Source organism: Schistocerca cancellata, chromosome 2, assembly GCF_023864275.1.
Source record: "Schistocerca cancellata isolate TAMUIC-IGC-003103 chromosome 2, iqSchCanc2.1, whole genome shotgun sequence".
NCBI lineage: Eukaryota > Metazoa > Arthropoda > Insecta > Orthoptera > Acrididae > Schistocerca > Schistocerca cancellata.
This window is the reverse complement of record NC_064627.1, coordinates 61,074,096-61,089,352: the sequence shown is the minus strand read 5'-3', so window position 1 is coordinate 61,089,352 and position 15,257 is coordinate 61,074,096. Positions and strand designations below refer to the sequence as shown.

At 44.6% G+C, this 15,257-nt stretch overlaps 1 long non-coding RNA gene across 1 annotated transcript in view; it reads right to left on the bottom strand.

Annotated features, from left to right (window-relative positions):
- LOC126161338 (uncharacterized) overlaps positions 1–3,420 on the bottom strand; it is a 31,751-nt gene extending 28,331 nt beyond the window's left edge. The window contains exon 1 of the long non-coding RNA XR_007534898.1: positions 3,245–3,420. This is a non-coding gene — a long non-coding RNA (uncharacterized LOC126161338). The remainder of the gene's footprint in view (positions 1–3,244) is intronic.
- Between the last annotated feature and the right edge of the window lie 11,837 nt (positions 3,421–15,257).

Here is a 15,257-nt window from a genome sequence, read left to right as displayed (position 1 = left end):
CTAATTACAAAGTGTTCTCACAACGGGGCAGAGGGCCACACAATTAAGAACAGATGGGAGGGGATTACCAGTTCCGTCATTTGCCCCACAATCAAGGTAAATCTCTCGAAAACTTTCTTCGAAACTGAAGATGGAACTGTTTTTCAATTTACTTTTATCCATATTTTGCAGATGTGCTCGTGACTGTATTCATTACACTGGAAGTATGCATAGTAACGCATTGAGTCACGAAGTTCCGTGTTTTATTGAATCACACCACGCATTTCGGACCCTGTGAGTCCATCATCAGGTGCAAATCGTTTTAATAGTCCATTTACTTCAGCTCTTGAGCGCAGATGCTAAGCTTCGAAATTCGCTAATCAAACAACGGAAAATATGATGAGAAACAGTGAAAAATTTACCGGAAGATCCACGAAGAACATTTTTAACGAATGTCAGAAAACGATGATTTATGCATTCTGTAATTGCACTCAAGGTGTATTGCCTTATTTAATGAAAATAACAGAACGAATAAATCAAAGTTTGCTGAGATTAAAGTGTAATACGATCTTCCTGGACCTTTCGATAAGTTTTTTTTATTGTTTCTCGTCATATTGTCTGTTATTTGATTCACGAATTTCAAACTTAACATCTAATCTTCTCACAGCAGGAACATACGCTTCCCGTCGTCGCGCTCAGCAGCTAAGTCAGTAATGTATCAAAACGATTCCCACCAGTTGATGGACCCATAGACCCAAACTCAATGTGTGACTTAATAAAACACGAAAATTTGAGACTGAAGAAGTTATTATTCATACTTATCGTGTCTTTTCAATTTCTTTCAGGGACAGCGTTATCTATGGATAACATTGTCCTACACAAATAGCAAATTTGTGTGTGTGTGTTTGTTTGTTCAAAAATGGCTCTGAGCACTATGGGACTCAACATCTTAGGTCATAAGTCCCCTAGAACTTAGAACCACTTAAACCTAACTAACCTAAGGACATCACACACACCCATGCCCGAGGCAGGATTCGAACCTGCGACCGTAGCAGTCCCGCGGTTCCGGACTGCAGCGCCAGAACCGCTAGACCACCGCGGCCGGCGTTTGTTTGTGTGTGTGTGTGTGTGTGTGTGTGTGTATGAGTATACGGTAATACCACGCCTTATGAGTAACCATGTGAAGTGATATATCGCATTATCTTGCGATAAAGTGCGATTTAGTAATTATAATTACCACATTATTTTTGTATTCAACTGACTAATGTGGTAACAGTGCTCAGTGCAAACCGCTGTTGATAATCGTGGAGCAATATTAGTGGAAGAGGATTCGACTGTACACTTACAATGAGATAAAAGTATACCGCACGCTTCGTTCGTCACAAGTAACTGCCATTGTTACTGCATTTTTGATTTCTTACACTCGGACATCATAGCCTCAATAATTTCCAAAAAAGACGTATTCATTTCCGTAAGGATTACTGAATTAAAATAAATGTTTCTTTGTTTTATTCTGCATATCCGCTTTCGGCTTTTGCGCCACTGTCACATGAGCGCCTATAACGCGACAACGAACTCATATTTCACAAAAATATAACACGAACACAACCAACTTGTCTGTAGCGTCATAATATCAATACAGTGAAGTACCAGACCTAGTTATTTCAATCAGAGAATCCTCAGATTAAGGTAGGCGCAAAAAATAAAATCATAAACTGTTTGCACATTTGTATATATTACCTAGAATACAATAGATATACGTGGCGATTATCTCTTTGTTTGTATTCCAAGTATACTACATACTGTGTTCATACCCTAATATCTTGTATCATACTAGACTATGGACACACTTGTTCAGTTTTTGATTTCAGTTTCGACGGGCAGGAGTAATATTGCTCTAATTCATAAAGTGCTTCACTGCTTTTTGGTTACTTATGACAGCAGACGCAGCTTAGTTGTATGGGTATTGTATTTTTTAACAAAGTCCTTCTGAGTTCGTTGTTAGTTATACAGGCGCTTGGCAACAACTAAATGGTGGAATCGATCTGTAATGGAAAATAAAATATAAATTTTTTTGCTAACTGAAAATCCTTTATGTAGCCGTTCTATATAATTGCGTGGGCCTATTAGTTGGTTGCGTATGTAGGAAGTTTTAAAGAGTCACTCTTTCACCTAGCGGAGTACGTTATGTTACAATTTTCACTATAAAATCATGCAACAGGAGTTTAGAAGCATCTTGTATATATCATATTTATTTTTCGATCACCTAAAGTCGTGGGATAACACATATTGCGTGTGTTCGAGGATTCGGCTGTTTATTGGCAGTAATATTAGCAGTTCGTGTTTACAAAACGTAAATAACATTTGGATAAGTACAACATGTTGAAACAATTAGTTCGACGTAGGGCCATTCCCAGTTCAATCTTTAAATAAAACAGCTAGTTTCGACATTCCTCAGAAAATTTATTCCTCAGGAGCTCAGACTAAATTTCACAATTATATGATATGGCTATGGTCCAACAGGGCGACTAAAATAAACGCTAACTCTTGCATTGATCACCACTCACAGAGAACAGAACACAACGCAACACTCGAACGCAGGCAGCGTTATGGCTACCACCACGATTACATACTTTTTACGTTTACGCACTCTGGTTTCACCGTATACACAATAAGCTGTTCATATTACCGTATGATACACATGAAATATCAGAATTACGACACAGTATGCGTAAGTAAAATACACAGTATCATGTTTGGAGTGTCGATTTACACTTCTCGAACAAAGGAATATTCTTTCTTGAAGTGACAAGAAGCTCGTGTTTAAGAATGATCAAAATTTGCAAGAAGCAGAGGTAATCGTACCATTACAACAGTGACAATTTGCTCTACGATTCAAGTTAATGTTTTGTACCGAAAATGTAGATATAATGGCATAATGCTGACTGCACTGTACTTTATTATTATTTCGAAGTTAGCTGTCGCATTTCTTAAAATCGGAGTTAGTTGTTTCTGATAGGGCGGAACGGTAACTTAAAAGCACGCCAGCTGTTAGTGCGCAGCCGATTCCAGCAACACTAACGGAATCGCAAACTGCTTTGCCTGCAGAGAAACAAAATGAATTTCTTTTTCAACTGTTCTCTGTAACCGTAGAAGTTTTTTGATAATGTGTGCTGTCAGACATGAAACTGGTACGCGACAGGTCTTGCAACGAACGCCAGTCGACGACCGCTGTACCAGCAGCATGTCTGTAGGAGCTACGTACCTGTTGTGGCCGCTGGCGCGGCGCAGCGACGCGCGGCGGACGACTGCCGAACTAGTCGCGCGTAGAGGCCAGTAATATTGGCCGGCGGCCGCCCCCACCCCCTCCGCCGCCGCTGGAGGCCTGCCTACGTGACCCGCGCTGCAGGAGGCTCAAGGCCAGCACGCGGCGCTGGCGGCTGGGGCCCTTCGTTTGTTTATGCTGGGGCTCCGCTGCGTGGATCCAGCCTCCCACTCCCCACACCCCTGCCACCACCTTCCCTCCACCCCCCCCCCTTCACCAGCCGAGCCGTGCTGCGCTGTTCTTTTTTCGTTGCCGTCCCAGAACTGGCTCCCCCCCTCCTGCCCTCCAGCGGACACGCAGACCGGGCCTATTCGTTACGTCGTAAATAAGGTTTTTATTGTCACTAGCGCTACTGACGCCGTTGTCGGTGGCGTGGGAGTCCTGTTTAGTGTTTACATATGTAACGGCCCTTTGTTGGAGTCCTACCGGGCGCAAGGGAGATGTGACAGGAGTATTACTGGGTCACTTGTAAAGGGGACGCCTGCAAACGTGCGTAGTAAGAAATAGTAACGCAGCGACTCGCTCTTTCAAGGTCTCCAGCGGTACACATTAGTTATCTTCCAAGGCGTAAATGTGAAGCAAACATGAACGACTTCTGTCGCCACCTATAAGCTGACCAGCCACTTTAGTCTTGATTGCCGCAACATGGCGTAACAGAGTTGCTTATCAAAATACTGGAAGCTTCCCACTGTTAAATCTGGTGTTTCACCACTGGCCTCAAACACAGTTATTATTAGAATGAAATTTTCACTCTACAGCGGAGTGTGCGCTGATATGAAACTTCCTGGCAGATTAAAACTATGTACCGGACCGAGACTCGAACTCGGGACGTTTGCCTTTCGCGGGCAAATGCTCTACCAACTGAGCTACCCAAGCACGACTCACGTCCCGTCCTCACAGCTTTAGAGCACTTGCCCGCGAAAGGAAAAGGTCCCGAGTTCGAGTCTCGGTCCGGCACACAGTTTTAATCTGCCAGGAAGATTCATATTACCGCACACTCCGCTGTAGCGTGAAAATTTCATTCTAGAAACATCCCCCAGGCTGTGGCTAAGCCATGTCTCCGCAGTATTCTTTCTTCCAGGAGTGATAGTTCTGCCAGGTTCGCAGGAGAGCTTCTGTGAAGTTTGGAAGGTTGGAGACGAGGTGCTGGCGGAATTAAAGCTGCGAGGACGGGGCGCGAGTCGTGCTTGGGTAGCTAAAGTTGGTAGAGCACTTGCCCGCGAAAGGCAAACGTCCCGAGTTCGAGTCTCGGTCCGGCACACAGTTTTAATCTGCCAGGAAGTTTCACAGTTATTATTCTCCGAATAATTATTGCGAACGATTTGCCAGTTGTTTCCAAATGAGAACTTCGTCATTTTTAAGGCTTTCATAGCGTTACAAGTGATCGGCCGATTTAATGTGATTTTAACGTACGCCTGACTGAAGGGAGTCCATGCCTCAAGCACACTTAACACCGTCTCACGCAGTGCCTAAGGAGATACGGATAACATCGTTTTTGGCGTTAACGTCACCTCATTCTGTAAATCTAGACAGAATCTGTAAAACAAAAATCGATGTCTCGATCGACTGGCAGTGGCCCTCTTCAGGGCGACGAAAGTCTAACCATTGGATGAGCATTTAAAATGGACAGAAAACAAGTGCTGCCGCATACAGGAACATTTCCGCTTGCCTCTATTATCTCAAAAAATTTCGGAGCATACTTCCATAGCCGGCCGGAGTGGCCGTGCGGTTCTAGGCGCTACAGCCTGGAACCGAGCGACCGCTACGGTCGCAGGTTCGAATCCTGCTTCGGGCATGGAAGTGTGTGATGTCCTTAGGTTAGTTAGCTTTAATTAGTTCTAAGTTCTAGGCGACTGATGACCTCAGAAGTTAAGTCGCATAGTGCTCAGAGCCATTTGAACCATACTTCCATAAGATGTGAAACGTAAACTTACGCAATCACTCCTTCTACCGAAGCTCCGCTATTGCGATATTATCGAAAAAGAAAAATGTGCGTGTTAATTCCTAAGGGACTAAACTGCTTACGTCATCGGTCCTAGACTTACACACTACGTAAACTAACTTACGCTAAGAACAACACACATAACCATGCCCGGGGGAGGACTCGAACCTCCAACGGGAGGGTATCTAACAAGACATGAGAACATTGTGCACTAGTTGTCAAATTGCGGCCCGACTCAAGCAATCCTGTGACCCGCGGTTCTCATCCGTATTTTGTAATAATATGCATCTAGCAACCAACAGCAGAATCCAAAAATGTCAACTAACGTTAAGAGATTCTCAGAAGTGTAGTTTTCCTGATCTGTAGAAAACAAAAGTTACTTACGGAACAGTAATATTTTAAAATGTGCTTAATTTTAACTCTTAGTTGACACGCTTCTATGGAGTGACAAACTTGACAAATTGGGTTAGACCGCACCCCTGTGACAATAACTGTTACAACAAGTAATCTACTGAATATTTTTACTTGAAAATTTTTTTATAACTTCTCAAAAGCTTACAAGGGTCATAACCAAAAAAAAAAAGATTAAAAATTCAGATACTGGAAAAACTGAAAAACATTACTGCTTAAAAAAATCATCACTTTTTACGTTTTCGTGTAAATGGCTACAACTTTAACTGAATTTGCTTAACATATAGAACTATAAGAAAAAAATAGTATATTACTGAACTATCTAAAATATATATATTCTGCAAAATAAAAGGGAGGAATTTACCAAAGAAGCCGGCCGAAGTGGCCGCGCGGTTCTGGCGCTGCAGTCTGGAACCGCGGGACCGCTACGGTCGCAGGTTCGAATCCTGCCTCGGGCATGGATGTGTGTGATGTCCTTAGGTTAGTTACGTTTAAGTAGTTCTAAGTTCTAGAGGACTAATGACCTCTGCAGTTGAGTCCCATAGTGCTCAGAGCCATTTGAACCATTTTTTTTTTTTTTACCAAAGAAGTGAAAATTCTGTTATCATCAAAATCAGCAGTGTTTATATTGTCTAAACGCAATATTATTACGATTTTGATTAGGAAATAGAAGCACTTCAAACAACCTGTGGCAGATTCGTCGAGTTCGGAGATTATACGCCATGAAACTATTTGAATAAAATATCTTTCGTACGAAAGCACATGATAAAGCATAGTACAATCAGTTGGTTTTTCACTCTGATGCCAAAATACACTTGAAACAAAATGCACTTAAATTTTACACCGTGTACCTCACTTAACAAACTAGGGTGTACGGCTGCCTTAGACGGACTGTCGCTTCCAGCGTGACGCCACTGACTTTATTGGCAGTCGTCCAATCGAACTTAATAACAGATGCCGTCAAAGACTCGATTTTCTCAGGTTTACATGCTTAAAATTAACGAAAAGTGGGCTTGAGGTGTCCTAGACACCAGTGTGCCAAACAACGGTTAACTGACATGGTTGAATTCGGCAGTGAGCTAAGAAAGTTGGCTGTTTCTCTTTGTCCTAGCGGGGCAGTGGCGTGGCCACTGGTAAGATAGAGGATGTGAGAGGGAGAATGTTTTAGTGTTTTTCTTCCCGTACTGACGACGCAAGGGTGTTAGTGCTTCACGGAGAGATTTGCTATTGAAATTTCGAGAGAGCGCTTTCCGGGAAGAGCCGTACAGCATATTGCTTCCCCAATCTACGCCTCGCGTAATGACCATGAGGAGAAAATTCGAGAAATTAGAGCCAATATAGAGGCTTACAATCATTTCTCCCACGCGCTTTCCGCGAGTGGAACAGGGTTGGAGGGCTCAGTTAGTGGTGCAAAAAGTGCCCTCCGCCACACATTAGGTGGCTTGTGATGTATGATGTAGATGCGACACGTACCAGTCGGCAGCTATGGTATAAATTTCAAACGGAAGCAAGATAGATTCGTGAGTGCGTATTGTAAGGATGATCATCTTCAAATCTGTAAGTGTTTGTGGCAAGGCACATGAAATTAAATTAAAGCTATTGAAATTCAACGCCATAAATAGAAGAAACACGACACTGCAAACACGTAGTAAAGATTTGTGATCGTGTCTCGTACTGCATAACGCATTTACATGTAAGTACAATTACTGTTATTTATCAGTTAATCATCCTCTCACACAGACAATAACACGTCGTTAGGCAATTATAACGTTAGAACTTTGAGGTCTTCCAGAGTGATAGCAAGCTGAAACAACGAACAGTTGACACGAAGCGTTGCCGATGATTACTTGAGCGCCGGTGGCCAACTTATCGCTCACTTACTGTACCTAGTTACTAGAGGGCATACAAAAAACTGATTTATGTAGCATATCAATTAAAAATAAGATCGACGTATATGCAGCTCGAGATGCCGCCTAACAAGTCACTATCGTGTGCTGAGCAAAAAAGCGGCTAGTGAAAATTTGTGCCAAGGCCAGGGTAATCCGTGCAGTTGTGTGAATTGCTGTGCCAAGGTGGCTAAGTGGCTGATGCACGTGCCTAGTAAGCAAGAGACCCGGGTTCGCTTCTCGGTCTGGGTACAAATTTTCACTCGCCACTTCAGTCTATATGCATAAATTCATATCTGTATGAGAGCAGTAACGTCTCTGAAATTGTGTCATTTCATTTGACGACATCTGTTATAGACGGCTGGAACTAACCACGAGAGCGTGTGAGTCTTACATCTGTAACATCCGTCTTTTTCACCGTGTCATTTGCCTCATACGTCCAGTTAGCTCTGTTGTGGTCGGACAAGTTACCTGTCTGCTACACGCTATGTTTACCTGATCGGCTCCTCAGTGAACCAGCACTCCAGTACCTTGCATCAGAGGTTAAATGTCTGCCGTCTCATCATAATCGACAGAAAAGGTCTCACATACATAGCACCAAAACTCTTTTTCTACTGCTTTGTCTGCCCCTGTAACAAACTATCCTGCACTCTGTGGACAGTTAAATGCCCACTGCTGTTGAGAAGAATTTGTGGCACTTCCTTTTGTCACCTTCGTGATGTTTCCTCAGAAACTGAGGCATATGGTCAGTTTTCTCTCTGTGGAAACTGAGGCATATGGTCAGTTTTCTCTCTGTGAAACAGTGGACCAAAAGCTCCTGTATTCTCCCATTTATTTATTTCTCTTTCCATTTCTCAGTCAGTCGCGTCAGTTACTTTTCCTTTATCTTCACTAACTGTATTTCGCCACATTCCTCTTCTCTCCACCTTCCAGTTCGTCTCTCGTGTCCATTGCTCCCAGAGCTCATAATTCACACTGAAGAGCCAAAGAAACTGGCTTACCTGCCGAATATCGTGTAGGGTCGCCGGGAGCGCGCAGAAGTCCCATCGGCACGACGTGGCATGGACTCAACTAATGTCTGAAGGGCTGACCAGAAATTCGTAAGAGTACGAGGGGGTGCAGATTTCTTTTGAACAGCACGTTGCAAGGCACCCCAGATATGTTCAATAATATTCGTATCTGGGGAGTTTGGTGGCCATCGAAAATGTTTGAACTCAGAAGAGAGAGTTCCTGGAGCCACTGTGTAGCAATTCTGAACGTGTGGGGTGTCGCATTGTCCTGCTGGAATTGCCCACGTCCGTCGAAGTGCACAATGGACATGAATGGATTCAGGTGTCAGACAGTATGCTTACCTACGTATCACCTGTCAGAGTCGTATGTAGACGTATCAAGGGTCCCATGTCACCCCAACTGCACACACCCCACTCCATTACAGAGCCTCCAGCAGCTTGAACAGTCCCCTGCTGATATGCAGGGTCCATGGAGTCATGAAATAAGTGTCCAAGGAACAGAAAAGCAACTGAAATCACTCAACAGAGGAAAGTCCACTGGACCCGATGGGATACCAATTCGATTCTACACAGAGTACGCGAAAGAACTTGCCCTCCTTCTAACAGCCGTGTATCGCAAGTCTCTAGAGGAACGGAAGGTTCCAAATGATTGGAAAAGAGCACAGGTAGTCCCAGTTTTCAAGAAGGGTCGTCGAGCAGATGCGCAAAACTATAGGCCTATATCTCTGACATCGATCTGTTGTAGAATTTTAGAACATGTTGTTTGCTCACGTATCATGTCATTTCTGGAAACCTAGAATCTACTCTGTAGGAATCAACATGGATTCCGGAAACAGCGATCGTGTGAGACCCAACTCGCTTTATTTGTTCATGAGACCCGGAAAATATTAGATACAGGCTCCCAGGTATATGCTATTTTCCTTGACTTCCGAAAGCCGTTCGATACAGTTCCGCACTGTCGCCTGATAAACAAAGTAAGAGCCTACGGAATGTCAGACCATCGGTGTGGCTGGACTGAAGAGTTTTTAGCAAACAGGACACAGCATGTTGTTCTCAATAGAGAGACGTCTACAGACGTTAAAGTAAAAATGGCTCTGAGCACTATGGGACTCAACTGCTGTGGTCATAAGTCCCCTAGAACTAAGAACTACTTAAACCTAACTAACCTAAGGACAGCACACAACACCCAGCCACCACGAGGCAGAGAAAATCCCTGACCCCGCCGGGAATCGAACCCGGGAGACGTTAAAGTAACCTCTGGCGTGCCATAGGGGAGTGTCATGGGACCATTGCTTTTCACAATATATATAAATGACCTAGTATACAGTGTCGGAAGTTCCATGCGGCTTTTCGCGGATGATGCTGTAGTATAGAGAGAAGTAGGAGCATTAGAAAATTGCAGCGAAATGCAGGAAGCTCTGCAGCGGATAGGTACTTGGTGCAGGGAGTGGCAACTGACCCTTAACATAGACAAATTAATGTATTGTGAATACATCGAAAGAAGGATCCTTTATTGTATGATTGTATGATAGCGGAACAAACACTGGTAGCAGTTACTTCTGTAAAATATCTGAGAGTATGCGTACGGAACGATTTCAAGTGGAATGATCATATAAAATTATTTGTTGGTAAGGCGGGTGCCAGGTTGAGATTCATTGGGAGAGCCCTTAGAAAAAGGAGTCCATCAACAAAGGAAGTGGCTTACAAAACACTCGTTCGACCTATACTTGAGTATTGCTCATCAGTGTGGGATGCGTACCAGGTCGGGTTGACAAAGGAGACAGAGAAGATCCAAAGAAGAGCGGCGCGTTTCGTCACAGGGTTATTTGGTAACCGTGATGGCGTTACGGAGATGTTTAACAAACTCAAGTGGCAGACTCTGCACGAGAGGCGCTCTGCATCGCGGTGTAGCTTGCTGTCCAGGTTTCGAGAGGGTGCGTTTCTGGATGAGGTATCGAATATATTGCTTCCCCCTACTTATACCTCCCGAGGATATCACGAATGTAAAATTAGGGAGATTCGAGCGAGCACGGAGGTTTTCCGGCAGTCGTTCCTCCCGCGAACCATACGCGACTGGAACAGGAAAGGGTGGTAATGACAGTGGCACGTAAAGTGCCCTCCGCCCCACACCGTTGGGTGGCTTGCGGAGTATAAATGTAGATGTAGATGTAGATGTACACGTCCATACGATCGATACAGTTTGAAACAAGGCTCACCCGACGAAGCAATATGTTTCCAGTCACGAATAGTCGGATGTCGGTGTTGTCGGACCCAGGCGGGACGTAAAGCTTTGTGTCGTGTTGCCATCAAGTGTACACGAGTGGGCATTCAGCTCCGAAAGCCCATATCGATGATGAATGTTTTGCACGCTGACACTTGTTGATGGCCCAGCACTGAAATCTGCAGCAATTTGAGGAAGGGTTGCACTTCTGTCACGCTGAACGATTCTCTTCAGTCGTCGCTGGTCCCGCTCTTGCAGTATCCTTTTCCGTCCGCAGCGCCGTCGGAAATTTAATGTTTAACCGGATTCCTGGTATTCACGGTACACTCGTGAAATGGTCGTATTGGAAAATCCCCACTTCATCGCTACCTCGAAGATCCTTTGTCCCATCGCTCGTACGCGGACTATAACACCACGCTCAGAGTCACTTAAACCTTGACAACCTGTCATTGTAGCAGCAGTAACCGATCTAACAACTGCACCAGACACTTGTCATTTTATATACGCGTTGCCGACCGCAGCGCTGTATTCTGCCTGTTTGCATATATCCGTATTTGAATATGCGTGCCTATACCAGTTTCTTTAGCGCTTCAGTGTAAATCTGCCTTCCTCCAACTTGTCACTGTTGTATTAGTGTTTATTTTTTTTTCTGCACGACAGTAATTGCTAAATATTTTGTAATACTGTATGTTACACTGCGCAATAGAATTAAAGGATAACTTTTTGGAAACCCTGTTATTGTCTCCCATTCAGAATTTTGAAATTTAGTTCAAAGGCGCCTACAACCTTCCTCTGTAAAATTGTGCAAAGGTGTGGCGCCCTGTGACGTCAGCTTCAGACACCAAGGTGTCGACACATTCTAAAAAAAAGGCCAGAGCTCAGAAGTTCAGATGACTTGTAACGCGGGTTGATGATGTCACAATGACACCAAATTTCACCACAATGTTGCCCAAGGCCACACTGTGGGAAAGTCGGCATACCGAGTCACAACCACATGTCACCTCTTCTTTTAGTGTCTCTGCGGTGAAGATCCGGGGACACCAAGCGTTGAAATCATGGCCGGCCAGGGTGGCCGAGCGGTTCTAGGCGCTACAGTCTGGAACCGCGTGACCGCTACGGTCGCAGGTTCGAATCCTGCCTCGGGCATGGATGTGTGTGATGCCCTTAGGTTAGTTAGGTTTAAGTAGTTCTATGTCTAGGGGACTGGTGACCTCAGAAGGTAAGTCCCATAGTGTTCAGAGTCATTTGAGCCATCTGAAATCATGCGGTGTCGTTATGGGTGGCCGAGAAAAACATTCCAGACACAAGGCCGCTCAGAATCTTCACGAAAAGGGCTCAGTGGCATAAAAGGTATCAATGAAACCACGCATTTTCTTGGGGCTTTAATTCCCCCACATTTGGAGATCGAACACGACGCAGCGCGACCACAATTTTTGCTTTCGTGTACAGGCTGGAACCAGCAGCGACCGTTCAAAATCATTCCGTCGAATGGCTGAGGTGGACCTGTATTCACTGGCAGTAGCAATGTCTCTCGGATTTGAAACTAATTGTCATTGACATTCGTCTGCGGTCAATGTCAGTTTGGACTGTTTTACAACCGCTGTTACATCGTGCTATAGCCTGTCGGTAAACTGAAGAGCGAGCGCGCGAGTCCCCACTCTGCCAATCCTGCTACGTCACAGGGCGCTTCTACAGGCTGTTCCACAACGTAGTACAGTACCTGCCGCGACGCGCGCTTTAAATCTGTGAGGACGCCGTGTACGCCGTTTATTTTTAGACAAATGCGTTAAGAGTATAAGGAAAACAAAAGACGATAGCTTCTTCGAAACAAAACATTATAGAGTAAATAATATTAACATAAGAACAGAAGTCAGGGCTCTACTACAAACATAGAACCGAATGCCTATTCATATGAATGTATGTTCCTCTATTCGTAAGACGAACCAGATATAGTCCAGTCAGTCTGTAGAATTTAAGGCTTGTTAAGTTTTCTTTGAAGGGCTGCATTAAAACTTAACAATTCTTACAACACGAAGAGTGTTTAAAAAGTAACGAGAAATTTATAATTACGTGTGTTGTATTAGTTCGATTCGCACTGTTTTTTTTTTTGTCACTGTCTTCGTAAACATGTCTGAACAGTATTACCAGGTAAATCCCATTTCACGCAATGTCTTGTGTAAAACATCTTTCTGCAACGAAAATGTATTTTTTGTTTCACGCCAGTGAGTAATTTCCGTAATGTGGGCATTATTTTTTGGTTTATGTAAAAATCCTCCATCGTTTGTCGAATGATCGATTTTGTGAAACTGTCTACAACGATGGGTTTCCTCCCAAAATTATTAGTAAATAATGCGCCATGCGCCGTGTTTTCGCGTTCCTTCCTTATGCGTCCTATTTTGGCGAGGCTGACTTTTGCATAAACTGCAGCCCTTTGATTGGGACTGGTAATATTAGCCAACAGTTATTTCTGTGTAGCCTCCTTAACACAAGCTGTAATAACGTTAGAGACGATCGAACGCTCGTTCTGCGCAAATATCTCCTTCGTATTCTGCACATTTGCTCGCAATGCAGGGCGCTTATCCATCACTTCCGGATACTGAAGTATAAACATGAGTACACGAAGTCAACTGACTGAGATTGGCAACTAAGATCCCACGAACAGAAAAGACGTATATCACTGCACGCCGAACTACACCGCTAGATAGGTAACGGGCAACAGATTTTGGGTTGCCCTGTAGGCCAGTGGCAGGGATCTTCCGCGAAAGGCCACTTCCCCCACCAAAAGCGCTGCTCGCTCGTGAGTTTACAGACAGACTATACCAGACTGTGATTGATACACCATGCCTTGTGAACAAGTTGGGCAGTCCGTGTTGATACGCCAACAAACGTCATAATTCTATGAAACTGTTCGTGGACAACTCGCTAGTAGAACATTTCTGTGCAGTTTGTTAAGACCTGCAAATAGTCAGTACCTTCCACACTGAAGCGCCAAAGAAACTGATATAGGCATCCGTATTCAGATACAGATATATGTAAACAGGCAGAATACGCCTATGTAAGACAGCAAGTGCCTGGCACAGTTGTTAGATCGGTTACTGCTGCTACAATGCCAGACTATCAAGATTTAAATGAGTTTGAACGTGGCGTTATAGTCGATGCGCGAGCGATGGGACACAGCATCTCCGAGGTAGCGATGAAGTGGCGATTTTCCCGTACTACCACTACACTATTGTATAGTGAATATCAGGAATCCGGTGAAACATCAAATCTCCGACATCGCTGCGGCCGGAAAAAGATACTGCAAGAACGGGACCAACGACGACTGAAGAGAATCGTTCCACGTGACAGAAGTGCAACCCTTCGGCAAACTGGTGCAGATTTCGATACTGAGCCATCAACAAGTGTCAGCTTGCGAAACATTCAACGAAACATTATCGATATTGGCTTCGGGGCCGAAGGCCCACTTGTGTACCTTTGACGAGTTCGCAACACAAAGCTTTACGCCTCGCCTGGACCCGTCAACACCAACATTGGACTGTTGATGACTGGAAACGCGTTGCCTGGTCGGACAACTCTCGTTTCAAATTGTACCGAGCGGATGGACGTGTAAGAGTGTTTTAAAGACAACCTCATGAATCCATGGACCCTTCATGTCAGGAGGGGACTGTTCAAGTCGGTGGGGGCTCTGTAATGGTGCGGGGCGTGTGCAGTTGGAGTGAGTGATATGGGACCCCTGATACGTCTAGATACCACTCTGACAGTAGACACATACGTAAGCATTCTGTCTGATCGCCTGCATCCATTCATGTCTTTTATGTATTCCGACGGACTTGAGCAATTTCAACAGAACAATGCGGCACCCCACAAGTCCAGAATTGCTACTCAGTGGCTCGAGGAACACTCTTTCGAGTTTAAACACTTCCACTGGTCAGCAAACTCCCAAAACATCACTGGACTCGCATTCGGGAGGACGACGGTTCAATCCCGCGTCCGGCCATCCTGATTTAGGTTTTCCGTGATTTCCCTAAATCACTCCAGGCAAATGCCGGGATGGTTCCTCTGAAAGGGCGCGGCCGACTTCCTTCCCAATCCTTCCCTAATCCGATGAGACCGATGACCACGCTGTCTGGTCTCCTTCCCCAAACCAATCAACCAACCATCCCAAAACATGAACATTACTGAGTATATCTGGGGCGCCTTGCAACATGATGTTCAGAAGAGATTTCCACCCCCTCGTACTCTTACAGATTATGGCCAGCCGTGCAAGAGCCATGGTGCCAATTCCCTCCAGCACTACTCCAGACATTAGTGGAGTCCATGCCACGTCGTGTTGTGGCGCTTCTGCGTGCTCGCGCGGTACTACACGATATTATGCAGGTGCACCAGTTCCTTTGGTTCTTCAGTGGTGTATAAGGGGTACCATGTGAGCACCATACTAAAAATTTAACGCCGTGCTTGTAAATAAGCGAAACGGTACTGTGTT